Below are 17,756 nucleotides of genomic sequence, written 5' to 3' on the forward strand. Positions count from 1 at the left end.
TCCTAAAACAGTAGGAATTGTTTTTGATGCCTGAATGCATTTGAGGGATGAATTCATTTTGCAGTAGAACTACTGTAACTTTTCTCTTGATGCCCAGAGAAAAGTAATTCAACCCCCATACCCATTGTTATTATATGTCCAAACCACAGTTTTTTCTATGTACTATATAAACCCTAACGAGTGAAAATTATTTTATTGTATGTGATTAGTAATGTGCACCTTCCTTGACTCATTTTACAAATTTCAAGTAATTTCCTCTGCTGTGGACATCATGCTTGTTAGCAGGATCTTCAACAGAATGTAAAAAGCTGTGTCAGTGCATGCACTGGACTGGATAGCTCTGATCTGCCATTGAGTGATGGATGTTCTCATAGCAGCTGGGGAAAAGAGCATAACAGAGAGAAATACTAGTGTTGCATTGCATATTTTTGTGCATTATAGGCTTTGAATCTAAAGTGCCCGAGTACTTGCATGTATTTCAGCATCACGTTCCTATGAGTGCATTACATAAATCTGAATTCCAGGCAGTGCTATGCAGACTTGCAAACCCTTCTTCTCTGAACTCTATTATTTATAAGATTAAAACCCCTGAGGTTTCAAATGGCAGGTTTATTGTCAAGTACAATGTACTTTTCACTCTGAATGGACAAAAGCCTTTGAGCTTACCTGAGTCTGCATGGAAACCTGCCTGCCTGCCCTCAATGCTACCACATGTATTAGTGGAGGCCAATCTTTTCTCCAGGGGTGTGAGACAAGCATCCTGTAGGGCCCTCCACCCGTACCACTGATATTCGCCCTGTTGGAGGAGAGCTCTTTCTTTACAAGCATTGGGTGGATGGCCTCCATCCAGGGCTGCATCACAGCTAAAAGCACTCAGAAAATGTTATTTGTAGAAAATAGTTATCCACTCAGTTCAGCTTCTGGTTTTCTTTGCACAACACCCGCAAACAGATGTGGAACCTTACAGATGTGCTCATTGTTAACAGCCATTCAATGAAAATGGCATGGGATGACCACAAAGTATTTGCTCTGTTGTTATCTGTTGTTTGATATTCGTAGGGTGTGGTGAGTCTTTAAAGTCATAAATAGAAAACCAGTATAAACAGGACGAAGAAATTAAAAACTATTTCAGAAAGGCTTTTCAGACATCTCCGGTGTGGATCTCACATCTGCTCATCCAAGTATAGTTCAAAATATTCTAGCAAAATAAACATTTTCACAGTGGTCAGGTATATTCAGAAGATAAGGTTTTATAAATTTTTAAATAGAAAAAGCACTACAGGCTCCTCAGATGGCCATTAAAGACCATATTATGAGGCATTTTGTCTGAGGCATTTTAAGGAATCATAGTTGGTCTTCCAAAGTGTCAAATGTCTTTCAGATGTGCTGGTGTTAATGAAACATATATTCATCAATCTTTAGGGTGGGAGGTTTTTACAGCTGCTTACCATTGCTACATATGCACATAAAAATCTCCTCTCTTGTTCTCAAATCACAGACAAGGGAAAAAGAAGAAATATTTTTTTTACTAAAGAAGAGATAGGTTAGCCTCTTTGACTTGAACTACTCCAGCAAGTGATCTCGAAAAAACTGCCGACCACCTGGTTTGCCGTGTTGGTTTTTTTTTAATGCCAAGGCATTTAGTACTAGTGAAGGCACACAACTAGAAACCAGCTGAAGTGTTGTGAGGTCTAGCTAACTAACATTTTTTTTAGTTTCTGTAACAAAGATAAGTGCTTTTGGACTTTGGTCGTAAGAATTAAATAAGTAAATAATGGTTAATTTAAGAAAGGGCATACGGTTATAATTTAATGGATTAATAATAGCAAATTAACCTTGTAGTGCATTAACATTTTAGGACTGAAATGTTTGTGAGTTAGTTTTACATGAAGTGTCCGTGTAAAGGTCAAACTGTATTTTTAAAAAAATTTTAAGCTCAAAATTTTGTATTTGTTGATGTTGTCTGTCCAGCAACACTACGAATGGCCTCGATTTAATACCAGAAAAAATAAATATGGTGTGAGATGCATGGCTGATTAATACAATTTGCAAATGAATATCTAAATCACACTGTGTGGAGTCAATAGAAATCCATTCAAGAATTAGAGGAGGAGTTACTTTATTTAGTTTTATTTTATGTAATGTAATTTTTTATCTTGTGCTTCCAAGTCAAAGGCGGTTTAAACCAGGCGTATTATGGTTATGCTGAAAGACCATTAGAATCTTTATATTACATTAACGACAGTAGGTAAGGTTGCTGATTTTAACATTCAAGCATACAACACATCCTAAGTTAATTTTGGTCACTTCCGTGTGCCCGCTCAAAAGGATGAAACAATTAAAGAACTGGGCTCTGTTTATTGAACAGCCAAGATCTTGATGTAACTATTACTTACAGACGTTTCGTATAGGTAGAGGGGAAACAATGCGTGACCCAGATAGTGAACCAGAGACTGTTGTGAAGATTAGCCCTCAGAAATTTGTTTTGGAAAAAAGGACCTTAAAGGTAACGTGAGGATTGCAGGGACCAAAGCATGGAAGTTCTTTATTTTTATAAGCAATTTTTATATATATACATATATATATATATATATATTTATTTTTTTTCCTGAACTCAGACTCATGGACACAACTGTTCAGAGGTGGGTCTTTCCTCCTTGGTAATGTGGCAGAGAACTATTTAGGAATATGAATGAGTTTTCACAACGTCTCTGCCATCTTTTGTCAGAGACTTTAATCTGTCTACTGGGCTTTTCCTTTTAAGTCTTCAGTTTGTTGGATGTGGATCTTGCTGGTTGAGACAGTTTCTATGGACTCTTCACAGCTGAGGAGTCTGTTAGAGGTGGCAATTACAGGACTCAATGGCTCATTTGTCTCCTTTCTCTCCTATGGCTCTATGGGCGCGAGCTCTTGGCTTTAACAGATACTTTCTAGCTGAGGCCCAGTAACAAAAGGTGTTGGTCTTGCAGATTTCCTGACTCTCTTCTTTTTCCCCATCTGATTAAAGGAAAGATAACAGCCAGTGATTCTGGGATGACCATAACATGCACAAGACTCTGCTTTTTTCCCTCTCACATATTTTCACCTTTCTCTTTTCTTACTTGAATTCTTTCAGTTTTCTACAGAAATTATAATCTCTTGGGGGCAGAAGCTGTATTTTCTGTGGCTACAGTGATAGCATAGAAATCCAAGAAGGAATCAGGACGCTATTTGTTAAGTGAATAGCTTGCTGACATTTAGTTTCAAGGTCTTTGATGACTGTATCCCTCTCTTTTCTGTAAGGCTAGTCCACAATGGTCATAAGGCATTTTGTACTATGTAAATTATTAATTATTTTTCCACATGCTTATGATACTTCCATCTGCTCAACTGAACGATTTAGAAGTCTCACTGCTATGTAGCTAAAATAATCTGTGATATCCTTGCCTATCTCTTCAGTGCCAGCACTGAAAAACAGAATTAAAGAGCAAGCAAGAGAATACTAGCTTGCAGGATTAATATAAGAAAAGCAGCTAGTCATATTGTTTACAATTTATTTATATGTGATTGGTGTGATAAGAGCCAGCAATCAGGCCAAGGGCTGATGATACTAGAATCTGTAAAAGAGTATGTTTGAAGGATATTACAGTCTCAATTAGTGGACAAAACAGCTGAGGAGCTAGCCAAAAAAAAAAAAAAAGCACAAGACAGCTCAACATACATAACAGCATAGGCCAGTTCATGGACACATACGATTGTATGTGTATTGCTTAGTTTTGGCCGCTAGTGGCAATCCAAAGTTTCAAGCTGTTTATCCCTTGTTTTGGGGTATTGCAGATTTTTTAGCCTTTAGAATGGGAACTAGACTTAGTAAAGGTCTGGAAGGTGATCTGATCATTTGCTTCGCAGGCTTAGGCTGTGATTCTTTTATTTTTACAGCATTGTGTCAGAAAAGTCATGGAGATGCTTTAGGGAAATATGCACAGGCAGAGAATGGAGCTTGTCACTAATAGTTGGGGAACCCCACAATCAATAGAAAAATGTCATAGGAAGCTTTGGAGAGCGAAAATGGCGGGGTGGGGGGAGGTGAGGAAGGTAAAGAAAGAGTGTGCTCTTTAATGAATGCTACAGAAGGCAATAGTGGTTTAAAAGGGGCTCCATTAAAGACTCAATCCACTTGTTGAAAATAAGACTTTGATAGCTTCAGATGGTATCTTTTTACAGATGAGCTTGGAGAAACTGCCTTTGCCTGCGTCACAATTAGAACATTAACATTATATAAGTATTTTATTCGTTTATTGATAGGTATTTGGTGTTGAAAATCAAGCTATTGAAAAAAAAAACTTGTCACAAAATTAAAGGTGATAAACATAATGTCCTGAAAATGGTGGACTTAGGCCGATTCTCCAAACTGTCACAGAAATTTCAAGACAGTAGTAGTTTTTCTCTTTGTTAGTTTGGAATTCTTTATATCCTTCTTCAGCACTCTGTTTGTATATTTAACTCCTTTTGTTTGTGTGAAGAAACACAGATTTTGGAAGGGAAATTTCTCAGAAAAAAAAAAAAAATCTGGGAAAGTTTCTCAAGCCAATAGTGTAATTTGAGAGAACCATCCCAAAATGTAGGAAACCAGAGTTTAAATTCCATCTTGAACAGCCCAGTAGGATCTGAAAAATTGCATAACATTGAAAATACTTCAGAAGATACTAGAGGAATAATGTCTTCTGCAAATTTCATAGGATATGGCTGGAAGGAGGTGCATAGGGGAGAAATCAGGTCTCATGTAGTAAGCTCAGTAACAAGCTTTCCCAGATAGTGCTGGCAATAAGGAGATAGATGAGGCCCATGAAGTTTTCAGAAAGGACCACAATGTCTCTCTTTTGTTTGTGAGCCTCCTTGAGTATTTTTTCACGAAAGCAGGCAAATACCCTTATCTAAATAGCTACAGTCACATCCAAAGCCAATCTAATTTCAAATCATTCTGTGCCTACAGTAAAGGCAAAGAGCAACATTGTTTCCTGGCATGTTTTTGGTATATGACTAATGAAGCACCTAACAGAAAATAGTAAATTCATGACCATTCTTTTTTGTATGGTTTTGTCTAATAGCAAGTAAAATGTTCAGAAGAATTCCTTTTATGGCAGTTTGTTTATTGGAAGTTGAACTTGTAGGCAGGGGATCAGCAGTAAGTGGTAGATCAGCATTTGACATCTCAGAATTTTTTGTTAATGAAGTATAGGAATCTACTCCTTTTCCTAATGAAGGGGGCTCACCAATGAACCTGTCTCTGGGATAAAACAAATTTTCTCACCATTGCCAGCACCTTCTGAAAAACTCTGCTTTCAAAGAGTGGTTCTGAGGATGGAGATGGACCTTACTAAGAAACACTTGCTCTTGCCTGCTGAATTCCCAATAACCTGCCTTGGCAGGTTCAGAAGACCAGTGAGGTCCTATGAGAACCACTTAACATTGAAAACATTTCAGACCTAAGTAGGGTTTTATCTTTCCAGTCTTCTCTCTCAAAAGTTAGTTCAGCGTCCATGACTTTTATTGTATTTTATAATGAAACCTGCTGTTAGAGCCACACCATTTTCCTGTTCAAAGTTTTGAAGATAGTTAACACAGGCAAACAACCCAACCTGTCTTTGAGTCTCCAGCACACTCTTGTTTAGGTGCCTCTCTGTCTTGTCTTCCTAAGCTCTCCTTGTCTCCAAAGTTATTGCTAATCAATCTGGAGATCTAAGATTTTTCAGTTTCATTTTTACATGCTCTGTGTTTCCAGATAATTAATCTGGCTTTTAAATTTAAATGCAACAATACCACTGAGGCAGTTACAGAAAGGAAAAGTGTGCTGCACTTGTAGTATAAAAAAGAAGTCCTGGCCCTTGCCCAGCAAATGTTCAGATTGGTAATATTAATGACAGCAAATGTTGCAGGCAATCTACAAACAAAAAAGAAACCTAACTAAAATGGGGAGATACCATTTTAAAAGCCAAATGCAACACTGTGAGAGCATTTGAGGTCCTCAGTGGGGCAGGGGGAATGGGGGTGGTGGTGTGCAAAAGGGACAACTCAGTTCTATAACTACAGCTAAGATTAATTCTTTGGTATTATTTTTAGGGGGCTGGTCTAATTTTCAGCAGTGGAATCTGTTTCTAAAGGGCAACAGAAATTGCTGCAGGATAGGTACAACTTTACCATGTACTTGACTATGTCCAAAGTATGAAAAGAGGAAAAAAAAATAGTGTCTTTGAAGAGTCTCAGTGGCAGCCCCACAACATCAGGGAAGCTGCTTTGCTCCCACTGCCATCAGCTTCTATTGGCCATGAGACCTGAAGCAGCCGTGGTCCACCTGGGACCACAAAGGAGAGTGTCTTTGGCTCTGAGCTCAGTATTAGCTGTGCATCTTGAACAGAAAATTTAGATGTTAGTAGATGATTGCAGAAATATCAAATGAAGTTAAGCTTATTACCATGTTATATCAGATCAAATTTCTAGTTATTTCTTCTATCAGCATTTATTCTATGACAGCATCGTAATAAAGATTTCAGATATATGATGAAGCTGTACATTTGCACCTGTGTTTATTACAAATCTGTGTGCAGAGCTCTATCTGCATAGATATTTGTCAGTCAAACAGATGTCCCTGTATTAATTCTCTTTTTCTAATCGGGAAATGGAGGTGAGATGACATTTATATCGTGACTATTATGTGATTGACATATGTCTAGGCTGAAGCAGAAGCTCCACGCACACCCTTTGTAAACAGAAAACAAACCAGTGAAAAAGTTGAGTCACATGAGCCTCTGCTTGTTCATTTAAAGAAAATCAAGTGCAAAATTTGTAGGACTACCAGCCATCTTGAAGACCTAATTATGGGACAATTCTATTACTTGTTTTGGATAAAATTCGTGCACTTATATATTTGCATACACTGATATATATTTACATACACTGATCTATAACATATAAGGTATATGCTTTTGGTCATGAATTACTGCTTTTAGCTTTAGCATTTTATTTAAGTTTTCATTAAAAATAAAAAAAAGTATCTCTTGCAGTAAAATAATATCTGTCTATAGATTTATACAAAATGGCAAGGAAACACGTATTTAATGCAAAAATTAAATCAAATATTAAAATCGCAAAAGTTGTACTAATAAAATGTATTTGGCTTTTTCTCAGCTGAAGATCCAGCTGTAGTCTGAGCCTTTATGAAAATGTCCTGTTTAGTACAGAGAACCAACACAAGCCCAATCAAGCTCATCTTTGAACTTGACTTCTCTGAATAATCCTCTATCAAATGAAAGTTGTAATTTTATACAGTTAGCTTCTAAATTCCATTGAGTTTTCTCAGGTTTTTTTAATGTTGCTGTATCTTTTAAGTAATGAAGCAAACAAATTAATATATGCCAGTATTCCACGAATTTAACAAATGCCATAGATTATACAATTGCCACATTATCAGGTCCATAACTAGAAAGCCTTTGCTTTGGTAGAAATGAACTGGTAGCAGGAGAAGCTGTAGCATGTTGTCATTGCCTGCTAAGGATAAGAATAGCTTTATAATTACACATTTTCTTCTATCCAGACAAAGATGGCTTTGAATTATCCATTTTTTCCAGGGTGCTGTACATTTAAAAAGTATAGGAAGGAAAACATGAAAACATACTGCCTTTTGAAGCAAATTATCAGTAAAAATGAAGTAGAAAAACATTTCCCTTTTCCTGACTGCCTTGCAACTAATGTGGGTTTCTTGAAGTTGTACATGCCCACAAAAAATGATAAATACATTGGAAAAGGGAAGGGAAAAATGAAAGAGTAAGCTGGCCATATAAAGCAGCTGATGTAAAGATGGAGAGACATAGCCATAGAAACTAGTCACATAAATAGTCATGAAATGAAAAGTTTCAGATTTGTATTGAAGTAAAAAAAAACTACTTAGAGAAAGGCCAACAGGCCAGACTAAATAATCCTCGACTTAACGTCCAATTCTGAATCACATATTAGCTGCAGAGATTTTAATGTAAATATGCCATTACACTGTCATTACAGTGATCAGGCTGCATGGCTCACAGGTCACATCTCAGCCACTGTTAATTTTGCAGGCAAAAGCTTTTTTTCTCTTGAAATGTTAATAACTTTCTATTAGTTAATGTAGCGTGACTAAAATTCAGATTAGATATAATTCATTTTAATATCTGTGACTGGCTATCCCGATCATTTAGCAATGGTTTCCAGCTGAATACAAGATGCTAAATTGGACTCATTTGCATAGCCCTGTTAAAGCAATGCCATTCTCTAAATGTAGGCATCTTCAAATTAATTTAAAAGATTTTTTTTTCTGGTTTTGCTACCAGGATAAAATCTTTTGCTAACAACTAATTGAAGTTACTATGAGCCTAACACACATCCTTTTTGCTTCTTTTCTCAGGAACAAATGACTAGTTAATATCATTAACCAGTAAGGGGAAAAAAAATCCACAGTGCTTTTGAGTGCTAAAATGGCCTAATTTGGGAGCTGCTGACAGACCAACCACCACTATTTGCCAGCACTGAAATAAATACACTTTCTTACTCTTAAGCACACTTAGCTACATTGCTGTATGTCAAAAGTTAAGACTGGACTGACCTCGAAATGATCACCGAATCCACTGGGTTTATTTAAAGATCTGCTATAAAACATATGTTCATTTAAGGTGTAGTTTAGCTAAACTAGGCAGATCTCAGGATCTTCCCTGGTTTCTCAAAGGGTTCAGCACACTGGAAAATGTGAGTTGTTATTAATCACTAATATTCTTCCTTTAATATACACATATAACACTATTTAATGGTAATGGGAGATACATTAGCTCCACAAGGAGAGAATGGCCCTCCAACTTATTAAACCCTATCTTTAAACGCATTTCAATAAACACGTGTGGGATTTTTCTGAGACAATGCCTTGATGTAATATTGAAGTGGGATTGTAAGAAATCTTTTTCTTTCAAATTAAATGCAAACAAGTAAACAAGTCTATTACTTATATTGTATTAGTCAGTATGAATCACATATTTGGCATACAATATATATTCCTGCATCCAATTGAAAATAATGCCTTTTGAATACTAATTAGACACTCGCACATACAAGGACATAAATCAATTCTGTTTGGTTTTTTTTTAATATGCATTATCTCAGCACCTAAAAGCTCTAATGACCAAGTCAGGAACCCCATCATGCCAGTGTGTGTACAAACACGAGCACTCACACCCTGAGGAGGATCAAAAGAACTCAGAAAATACCAGAGATGAGAACATTTCTTTCTGCTAATTTACATACATGAAACCGAGAACAAGGTCAGAGAAAAAACAGAATAATGAAAGTGTCATGGACTGACACTGCATCAGATTATGTAACTGTAAAATTCTACATGCTTCACAGTGAAGGAATTTACCAATCTTTAATTTAAAATAATTGAGGGATGTGAGAGAAATAGTCAAGGGTGAAAATAGTGGTTGATATGCTTTCATGTTTCTTTACAGCTCCAAAGTGTTTGATGCCTCCGCAGTACAAAGCAAAAGACTCCTTGGCTGCCAGTAAGATCCTAAGATTGCTTAGCACTGTGAAGTCACAATCTACAAATTTGTCAAAAATCTTATGTAACAGTTAAAAAAAAAGTTGTAAAAATCATCAAGAAAATATTTTAGATAACACATAGATTCACCTATAGGGCAGAACACTGTTGCTATTGTTTTCCTATTGATGTTAAAAACACAGTAGCTATTTATTTAAGAATGTAAATACAAAGTACAAAAAAAACCTTGATCTCTCCATCAGTCTTAGAGCCTGATGGCTCTGTGAGAAAACAGTGCAGTCTCAGTGTGAGGCACCACCTGAGCACCAGATGTAAGAGAATTGTGTGTGCAGTGGGGAACTGAGGCATGATAGCGTCAAATATGTTGATCTGCTAATATATATATATATATATATTTGTATCTATGCAATATCCATCCGCCTTTCTTGCAGCAGGGGTCTTGTTCAGACAATTGTTCTCTATCTCACCTACTTTCACTTAAAAAAAAAACCCACGGTGTATTCTGGAATGCTTTGTCTGCTCCAGTTTTGAATGACTACCAGCACTTTCACTGGGAGTCTTTTCTGATCCCCAGCTCAGTTTCCTCCTTTCAGCTCCTCATAAAACTACCCATCAAGCTCATGAAAATGCTTGTGTACAGGAATGTTAGACAGATGTGCTTTTGCATTTGAAATTAATTTGCACCCATTTTATATGGGAATGAAACTTTAATGTGCAGGATTAATAGACAAAAATGTCTATCTTTCATAATTTCATAATTATCTGAGCTAGAGTCCGGAATTTCTTTTTCATAGTTCTCTCATAAAAATCAGAGGTTTGGGTTGGATAATTTCTTTTTAATAATTATTTATTTATTTTCTTTTTTTTTCCAGGAAGATCATCTAAATTCATAGATTACTAACAAACATAAATTGGCTTCTGTCGAAGTAAATATTAAACTTTATGTAAATGCTGAATAGTATTGTAGTATTAGAAATAAGAAAGCTTGAATCAACAAATTTTAATATCCATTGAGAGGTAACGTAAAACTGAGACCCAAATGTCCCAAACTTGAGAAAGTTTAGAACTTTGCTGATGGCCTAGAGGGACCCAAGACAGTACTGGCACAAGACAACCCTGATCTTTTGAGAACCGTCAGTTTTGAATTGATCATTTTGTTTTCAGATATCTTCCTAAATTAATTGTTCCATATAACTTGGTTCTATTGTTAGAACATTTGGGGAAAGAAACAGTTCTGTGGCAAGCAGAAATTAGCAGGAAAACTAAAATCCATGCAAACAGATACAGCAAAGGCAACGATGTAATTTCTCAACCTGCTAGGCAGCCAGCCATAAAATGCATGATAGGATATCTATTAATTTTACTTTCTCTGACTTGTACAAACTCCTGCCACTGAGGTTTTCCAAGGTTGTGCTTGTTCTGGTCTGCCTCTCTCTCCAGAAGTGTGGTAGATAGGTTTACTGCTAAGGAAGCCCAGATGAGCTTCTCGCTCAGATGAGGAGAAGAAGGCTACTTCTAAATATTTTAATTGTTTCCACTTTGGCTGGGAGTAAAAAGGCTTACAAATGGCATTTTTTTATCAGCAATCACACCTCAAAGCATGTCAATCTGTTTTATCTTGTCAGTGAGTGTAAGAGTTTACACACAACCCAATTTTACATTGACTAAGTTCATTGTTCTGTTCGAATGTTGCCATTGCTTTTTTTCTCAGAGGTAATATGATTTCAAAATGATTTTGTATATCTCTTCTCTTTTTCAGAGACCCACCAGATGACTTTGTCAGCAATTTACTAGGAAGAAGGAAGGTAACAGTAACTGCTGTCTGGGGTGGGCTGTGATAAGAAGGGTTGGATTCAAATCTGTAGTGACTGACCCCAGAAATTTCAGCTTCTTGCTTCAAGACCATTTATTTTAAACAGTCAGAAAAGGCTTCACCCTTTCAGAACTGCAGAAAATGCAAAGCACCTTATTGCATTTGTGTATTTGTGGAAAAGAAAATACTATTAATGCATTCACACCAGGTGTTCCCACATAGGAAGTGCTGTGGGACAGGGGTGCCTTAGTTGACTGGTTGGTTTTCATAATCAGGAAAGTGAAAAAAAACATGTAATTTAACCAGTCAGTTGGAACTATATATAGCTCAAATAGTTCAAAATAAGCTGAGAGAAATTTTACCAATCAGTCCCTCTGTTGAAAATACAATGTGTGAGGCAATCATGACTAGTTTATGGATATTTTGTTAGTAGAAGAAGAAACTAAATTCAGTGGATAAATTATGCATTACAAATTATTCCCCCAGGAATAATTCAGAATGCTATTATATCGCAAAATTCTGGCTGTATTTATACCTTTATTTGGCCAATCATCACTCAGACACATAACAACACATTGTGTGTAAGCACTTTTTCCAGGGCTTTTCCAGCATAACTTCAATGGTTAGCAGCTGCTCTGGCATGTTGTGCTTCCAGCCAACCTCTTACAACCTACTATTCCTCAAGAAAGGTGGCTTCTTTCATAATGCATAAGGCATAAAGACTTTTGTGGATCACTTCTGGACTCAAGAGGGAGATTATTCCAGCTGCCTGTATCTAAAATCTGTGCTCAAGTGCAGAGGTCAGAGAATTCTTTGGCCAAGAGCTAATACAGCTTGTTGTGCCTTCTAAGATTTCTGGTTTAGGAACACTGTTCTTGCAATGTGACTCTGTGGCCATAGAAAGAAATAGGCCCTTTATACCACATTTGAAAAATAGCATCCTTTGTCTACCTCCTAAATAGTAGCAGGAATATATAGTGAAGTGCTCAGCTTGTCCTTTTTTCTAGATCTATATTCTCTAGGGCATTGAACTGAAGTTACTTGTGTCTCAGATCAAAGTCATTTTACTTAGAAACTCAGGTTGAGCTTGAAGGCACAGTCTCTTAAGTGAAGGTCAATGGTTTATCCATTACAGCACCCAACCCCAAATTATTTTTGCAATTAGTAATATTTATATCTGTTTTTATAGTGTGAAAGAATAAAGAAAGAATAGTCAGCATTTTCAAGAAATACAAGTTAAAGGTGTCCTATCATTTAAAATGATATATCATGTTAGAAAGGAAACTTAAAAGCTAGCATATGCAATCTAAAATTAAATACAGATTTTGAATTTCAGGCTGTGAAGCTAAAAAGATCAAAGGAAACTCTTTACAGTTCTTTGGAATTTGGTATTATACTTCCCGGGAGGTCATTTACTCCCATAATTTAGTCTGACTTATTTTGGCTTCAGTTCCATTAAAAGTATGTAGCAAAAAGAGGGCCTCTTTTTGCTTTAATTTTGAACAGCAACCTGTCAGTTAAAGGGAAAAAAAAAAAAAAAAAGAAAAAAGAGTGTCTGGAAGAGGATGATCTACAGAAGTACTAATAGCTTTCAAATCTTTTGACTTTTTGAGCCTGCTATGGCTAGAAACTTATCTGGAAAGATTGTATTTTAACCCTTTTGACTATTCTTGGACATAATGTGTGCTTTTATTGAAAGGGAACTTATTCACTGCCCTTGAACATATTCTGTCATTTCCACAATAACATCTCCCTTGACTGCAATGCCTCGCCTTGTTGGACATAATAATAGGAGGACTCCAAGATTAAGGTTCCTATAGGCAAACATTAAAAGCACACCTGTTATAAGTCAGAGAACTATCCAGAAGTTTAGCTACTGTCTGGAGAAATCCAAAAATCAGCAGGATACCTGCTGGGATGTGAAGGCAGTGCTGATGGGGCTGAGCAAACTAAAATGTAGACTTACTTCACTGCATTTTGCGAGCGAGAAAAGCAAGAGTAGTTTCAAAAGGATGAGAAAAATCCAAAAGAGCTTTTACCTTTCAGAAAAGCTCTGGTATAGTCCTGAGGTCATTATTTATCTCATCTATACCAATTTCCACAAACAAGACTTAAAAAAAAATAAAAAATGAGAGATGCAGGCACTTTATCTTCCAAGATCACATTAAGACCACCTGGTGGGAGAGCCAAGGTGGTAACAGAATGCTCTGTGCTGAAATAGGAAGTCACCTTCCCCCAACACCACCCCTCCTTTTTCCACTGAGCAATGAAAAGAGGCAGCACAACAGCTGAGTTTTCCATCTCCAAGTGATGGGCCTTGGCCAGGCTCAAGGCTGGGGAAGGTTCTGAGAGATCCAGTCTGTGAAAGGGTTGTCCCCCTGCTTGACGTTCAAGCTTTCAACTGATCCCAAAGAGAGTCCCAGCAAAACCACCCAAGAGCTGTATGATCTCATTCCTTTGTTACATTGTAGGATATGTTTGCTGAAGTACTCATGGGGACAATGCAGCCTTAGGAGTTGCATCCAATGCTGCAACATGTTTATATATATATATTATATATATATATATATGTATGTGCATGTGTATATATATATGTATATATGTGTATATATATATGTAGACTGTTTCTGTGTTTCTGGTTTTCACATCATCATTTAATTATTATTTTGTCGTCTTACACTGCAGCAGCAATTTTGTACTGAGTTCAGTGGGATGCACACATCTGATGATAACTCTTATTTGTTCACCCCTTCTCTCCATATTGGCTTTCATTTACTCTCTAAATTGTTATGACTAGAAGTTTTTGAGTGGTTTTTTCCCTTCTTTGTAATGTAATAGTGTAAATAAAACTACAAAAGCAAAAGTAGTCTTGGACCATAAAGAACATAATAGACTGGCCTTGTCTCTAGCACTTGAGAAAACTGGGGCTCTTGCTGTTCCATTAGAGTAAACTAATGATGGTCTAGTGTATACTAATACTTTCCCAGCAAGATACATTCTTGAAAATACCTTCCCATATGATTAATGCTTCTGAAAACATAGCTGTTTCCATCTAACAGAACCAAATGTATTAGAAATGTTACAAATGCTTTTTTTGCAGTAAAAAGAGTAATGGCAGCAGAGAGGTTAATTCTCTTCTTTTCATGCAGGTACCTTCTTAGAAGAGAAGTGATTAAAGGAGTTTCTTTTTTGGCATAAAAGTGTTTTTCTAATCTTGTTGAAGTGCCTAAAATGTGTTTGAAGAGCCAGATAAAAGCACGGACTTCTTATTTAATGAGTTACCAGTTACATGTTCCACTGTTTATTTTGCTCTGTCATTGAAACATATTTTCTTAAAATGTCTTTTCCTTCACCACAGTCAATAGGTAATAACAGTGAAAGACATTAAGGATGAATTTCAACATTAGGTACAAAAGAATAGCTCTTTTCCAAACTTATACAATTACACAGAAAAAGTCAGAAACAGACTGTCCATTTTAAAAAATGTCGGGCATATCTTAATTTCTCAGGGACACTGGGAACAACGTCAGAATGTGTTGCAATTTCTCAGCAAATTGTCTACTAGACTGAGAGTATCCAGAAAAAATTGCTGATTATGCTAAGTTACTAATGTCAAGAATCTGATCCCCAAAGTCTTCATTTGTTTATTTTTTTCCTTTTATTGTTTCCTTTCCTTTTCTTTTCTTTTTCTTTTTTTTTTTTTTTTTTAATGTGGGTTAAATTATTTTCTTTATTTAGGTATCAAATATTCAAGCCTAGTGGAAAATTATTTACATTATAAAAAAGTATCACTCAGTTTAAGTCACAGATGATAGAATCCCCCCCTTCCATGCTGGAAGGAAGAAAAAGCCTCACTGTAGTCAAGGAAATGTCTAGCTAAAAAGACTAGCATTGTACAATGCTGCAAATGTTCTCTGCTGGTATTAGATCCTTCAGTGGAAAATTAGGTGCAGAGCTAGGTTGTTTATTGAACTAAAGGCATACATGTGCTAAAGACAGCTCTCTGTTCTTACAAAGGTATCGACTGCTTCTATCATCACAGGATTCCCCACTATGCTTTACCACTGGGGAAGGAATAGATCCAAAGCAGAGAAAAAGGTGTCTGAGCGCATGCAGAACTTCCCTGAAGAGCAGTGGCTTTTTGTGCTTCTACCACATATTTGAAAAACTATTATGACTAAAAAAAAAAAATCCAAAAGTAGCGCTTATATATGCAAAATGAGGCTTACCTGTGATCTCTGAGGACCCGGTTCTCCACTGAGGAGTATGCATTCCCTGGAACTGTGTGTCTGCAATGTCCTGGCTGCATCTGGACATCTGAATGATTTCACCTTCATGGAGCACACAATAGATCTGTGGGTTAAAATGGCCATGGGGAAATTTTACTACAGCATAGAAGTTCGTTGTCTTGAAAATAAATTAGACAGTGTAGCATGTTAGCAAAACTTCTAATTGTACCTACTCCTCACAGAAATAGTTAGGCCTTACATTAACTCTGCTTTTCTCCGCAATTGAGAATCTCCATGTTAAATATTTCTTTTTTTGCTATTCCTCTGTCCTCTTCATCTAAACCTGGCTGCCCTCTCTTCCCCCAGAAATTGCAAGAGTTGGAAGGCGCAGCAGTCCAGCTTCAATATCCATTGAGATCAAACCTAAAGAAATGGACCCATCTCTATTCAAAATGAATTTCCTTTATACAAAAAACACAAAGGAAACCGAAGCTACATTTCTAAATACTGAAAATCAAAGAATAAAAGGTGACTTTTCCCTTAAAGTGTTCTATGCCAAAATCATTTAGTGCTTTGGCAAATCCCAAGATATTCTAGGAGGACTAGTTTAGGGTAGCAAGGCATGCACATACCTTTTCATTAGCCCCTTATTTTCAAGCAGAGGCCTACAGAAATTCCAGTGCTCTGAACCCTCACAGAGGGATGGAGCAAACAGAAAAGACCTTGTTAAAAATGTCCTTCTGCAAAGACTACTTTTTTTCTTTCCTTCTTCTTTTTTAAATACTCCTCTCTAGGAAAAGGAGAAACCAGGTTTAGCTGAATATGCCCTCTTCCATGACAACTTCCAGCATTTTCCTGTGTTTACCAATGGCACCAGTCAGTTGTGGCATTGCCACCTATCTGTCTTTAGGTGAAGTGCATGAAAGGAAACAGAAATGGTTGTTGAAATGACTCGTGTAGATTTAATAGATTTAATGACATCAGTCTCTGTATGTGCTAAGGCTTCTGCTCTTCCTGTGTAAATCCATGATTAACTATCATTACTATCTAGTTACACAGGAGCAGTGCCTTGCTCTTATGTGCTACTTTCTGTCACTCATCCTTCAACCTGCAATCTTTTATTTAGCATTTTGAGTACCTTGAATACACTTCTCACATCTCTAGCAAGCTCCCTCTGTTTTGTACTATAGTCTTCCCAAGCATCTCTTGTAGCTGGCTTTTTTTCCATCTCTTCTCCCCTTTTCTTTCTTCATTAAAACTACTTTTTAAATAATTTCTTTTCTGCCTTAGAAACAGTTTCTTATTATTTGGTTTATTTTTCAACCTTTGCTTACCTCTGAGAAGTTGACCTTCTTGAGGTGGATCTTCACCCCATGGGTTCTCTCTTCACAACAGTGAATCCACCTTCTTTGTTCTCCAAAGTTCTACCATGAACTGTTTAAATAATAATAAGAACTTGAAAAAAATATTTTATCAAGCTTTGGAAGTCTATGTGGATTTTTTTTTTTTACAGAAATTACAAGCAAAAAAAAATGGAGTGATATTTAAATTGCAACATTATGCAAAGGTGGTGACATAATTCAAGCCAATCAATAAGGGTTAATGAAACCTATATCTCATCAGAATAACTAGATATCTTTTGATGAAAACTTTAGGATGTTAAACATATGTAGAGAAAAATTATAGTTTTTATGTGAAGTGCTTTGATTTGATATCTACCAGCATTTTATTATAAAACCTGAATACTATGAAATCAATGTGGCACATATTAAATGGGTTAAACATGAATTTGGTTTCAAAATGTAGTTGAAAATGCTTGATCATCCACTGACTATGGACATTTCTAGTGTGTTGTTATATTTGGTAACAATTCATGATGTGGAAGAAAAGAGCCACAATAAGTTGTAGAAAAAACTAAGATTGTGAATAGAGCATATAAATAAGAGACAAATGAATAATGAAAAGTTTTATAGACCACTTTGGGCAAAATTAAGTTGGGCACAAACGAACTATGGTAAAATCATATACTGACGAACAACAAAGGATGTGTGTGGGCACTTAAAGGAGGTTACACTTGACCTAGAAAACAATTACACTGAACAGATTGGCAGGTGAAGAATGGTTCCGTGTCAAATTTCAGTGTTGCCATGAAGCCAAA

The 17,756-nt window shown here is 36.4% G+C and overlaps 1 long non-coding RNA gene across 1 annotated transcript; it reads right to left on the minus strand.

Moving 5' to 3' along the window:
- Window positions 1-262: 262 nt before the first annotated feature.
- Window positions 263-17,027, minus strand: LOC309441269. Its single transcript, XR_014184353.1, has 3 exons — window positions 16,933-17,027; window positions 15,599-15,700; window positions 263-377 (listed from the first exon to the last, which is right to left on the minus strand). It is a non-coding gene; the product is annotated as an uncharacterized lncRNA (long non-coding RNA).
- Window positions 17,028-17,756: the final 729 nt, after the last annotated feature.

Source organism: Streptopelia decaocto, assembly GCF_964273445.1.
Source record: "Streptopelia decaocto genome assembly, chromosome: 6".
NCBI lineage: Eukaryota > Metazoa > Chordata > Aves > Columbiformes > Columbidae > Streptopelia > Streptopelia decaocto.